The following is a 2,846-nucleotide window of genomic DNA, read 5'->3' as shown; positions in this document are numbered from 1 at the left end:
GTGAAAATACCTGTTTCTAATAAAGACCTTAATTGCTAGCAGGAGGATATTTTTTAAAAATATAAAATATGTATTTTGTTCACTATTTTTCCAGCTTAATATGACTAATTTCCCCATTCATCTTTATCCCTAAGGAAAAATATATAAAGAAAGGCCATTACCAATACATGAAGCTCAGTAGTTTGCTTTCGTTGGACGTAATTGCTATCAAGAAGGCTAGTAGCCGGGTAATTTTGGTTTAAATGAGTACATAGCCTGAAAAAGGATAAATTAACCTTTGCAGGACTGAAATTAGATTCCAGTGAGTGAATGTTCTAGCTCAACACAAAGTCCAGGGAAGGGGAAAATGTTGCCTGGGAAGAAAAGCTGGTGAAATGCTAAGCACTCACATTGGGGGAGAACAGGGGAGCCAACATGGAGAAAAAGAAAGGGCAGGTCAGGTGCGGTGGCTCACACCTGTAATCACAGCACTTTGGGAAGCCGAGGTAGGTGGATCACCTGAGGTCAGGAGTTCAAGACCAGCCTGGCCAACGTGGTGAAACCCCATCTCTACTAAAAATACAAAAATTAGCCAGACATGGTGGTGCACGCCTATAGTCCCAGCTACTCGGGAGACTGAGGCTGGAGAATCGCCTGAACCTGGGAGGTGGAGATTGCAGTGAGCCGAGATGCACCAGTGCACTGCAGCCTGGGCGACAGAGACTCTGTCTCTAAATAAATAAATAAATAAATAAATAAAACAAGGGGCAGAAATGGTGGAAACCACAAGCATTTGTTTCTCTTGCTTTTTCAAGGGTTTGTGGATACTTCCTTTTTTTTTTTTTTAAATTTGAAAATATTTTATGTCTATGGATTGAAAGAATAAATATTAAAGCACCATATTATCCAAAGTGATCTATAGATTGAATAAACTTCTTATCTAAATTGCAGTTCTATTTTTTCACAGTAATGGAAAATACAATTCTAAAATTTACATGAAATTAAAATAAACTTTGAATAGCCAAAGCAATCGTGAGGAAAAGGAACAAAGCAGAAGGATATCATACTTATAATTTCAAACTATATTTCAAGACTATATAGTAATAACAGAGTGGACTGTGCAGAAAAATGAACAAAAAAATGCAACAGAAATAACTACTCTCACACATTAAAAATATGGAACGCTTCATGAATTTGCGTGTCATCCTTGCGCAGGGGCCGTGCTAATCTTCTCTGTATCATTCCAATTTTAGTATATGTGCTGCCGAAGCGAGCACAGGGTTTGTGGATACTTTCTAGATAAATCATTTTCTCTTTTCACAAAACCCTGGCAAGCTTCTCCGAGACAAAAGCAGATCAGGTCAATTCATTCGACCCACTGTGATTACCAGCATATGACATGATAGAGCCACGTCTGATACACAAGGAATAATGGTGGGACGAACTTGTAAATGACATGTGAGAATCAGCCCTTGTCTCCCTGGAGCTTACTAAAGAAAGCAAGACTAGTAAGCAAATCTAGAATACAAGATGGTGTGGGCCAACTATCTTTTGAATGGCACAGAGTAAATTCTTTGGGTTTGGGACACAACAGAACAACACAAGTCTTCTCAGTGGAGATTGCATTGCCCTGACCTTGATAAACAAGTCAGCTAAAGAAGCCGTGTCCTCTTAAGTCCTCAGAAATTCCTACAACACTGGAGGGTGGAAACTCCTGGGATTTCATGCCTTCAATTTTGTCTACGTGAACTCACACTGTTGAGTTCAGTCCTCACTTTTTCATTTATTTATTTTATTCTTTATTTTTTATTTTTTAAAAGACAATCTTGCTCTGTCACCCAGGCTGGAGTGCAGTGGCGTGATCTTGGTTCACTGCAACCTCCGCCTGCCGGGTTCAAGCGATTCTCCTGCCTCAGCCTCCCGAGTAGCTGGGACTACAGGCACATGCCATCATGCCCAGATTTTTTTTTTTTTGTATTTTTAGTAGAGACGGGGTTTTGCCACATTGGCCAGGCTGGACTTGAACTCCTGATCTCAAGTGATCCACCTGCCTTGGCCTCCCAACGTGCTGGGATTATAGGCGTGAGCCGCCATGCCCAGCCAATCCTTACTTTCTCTGTGAGATGGAAGAATGATCAGATGATCTGCAAACATTAGCTAAATGTCTACCCTGCACCAAAAACTTAAATGCTGTGGAGAAATGAGAAGAGAAGAGATAACAAATTTAGCATCTGCAACTGGCAACTTAAAGAACAGGGTGTATACCACCCCACCAGCCATCTAAATCTAACAACTGTAGGAAGTATACAATAGGTTCCACATGAGTGGCACAGTTACTGATGCTGTGGAAAGTGAGGACAGGCGTCACCCCCCAGGTCCTGGCAGCTGGGAGAACTAGCTTAAGAACATAGACGAACTCAAAGCTGATAAAGACAGTGAAGACCCTCTTCTAGGTGAAGAATGCTAACAGGGAAACAGAAGGCAGGGAGGAGAGGAAGACACATTCCTTGGCTGAGATGCTATTGGCACTTTCAAACCAGAGAGCAGATAGTTTCAAAAAGGAGGGAAAGACTTCCCAAGAGAACAATTCCCTCTCCCTTTCTCTGCTTCTTCTGTCCTTTCTAAGCATACCCCAGTCCGCAGCCCTTATCCAATTTGATGCTGCTGGCCAGCGTTATTTGGGGAGGAACAAGGGCTGGGAAAGGCTCCCTTGCCAAATTCTTCTTGATGAAAGCCTTTCCGTTCTCAGTTCCATAACCCCCACCCACTTGGAGGGCTGGCCCAAACTTCCATGACCCAAGGTTAAGGACCCTGCACCACAGGTGGGGAGCACAGCGGGGCACATCTCAGCCGGTCCCATGGCCTCT

The 2,846-nt window shown here is 42.7% G+C and overlaps 1 non-coding gene across 1 annotated transcript; it reads right to left on the bottom strand.

Annotated features, from left to right (window-relative positions):
- Positions 1-1,149: 1,149 nt before the first annotated feature.
- LOC129007060 (U6 spliceosomal RNA) lies at positions 1,150-1,256 on the bottom strand. Its single transcript, XR_008492222.1, has one exon. It is a non-coding gene; the product is annotated as a U6 spliceosomal RNA (small nuclear RNA).
- Between the last annotated feature and the right edge of the window lie 1,590 nt (positions 1,257-2,846).

Source organism: Pongo pygmaeus, chromosome 8 (genome assembly GCF_028885625.2).
Source record: "Pongo pygmaeus isolate AG05252 chromosome 8, NHGRI_mPonPyg2-v2.0_pri, whole genome shotgun sequence".
Taxonomy (NCBI): domain Eukaryota; kingdom Metazoa; phylum Chordata; class Mammalia; order Primates; family Hominidae; genus Pongo; species Pongo pygmaeus.
This window is presented reverse-complemented; position numbering and strand designations above follow the sequence as displayed.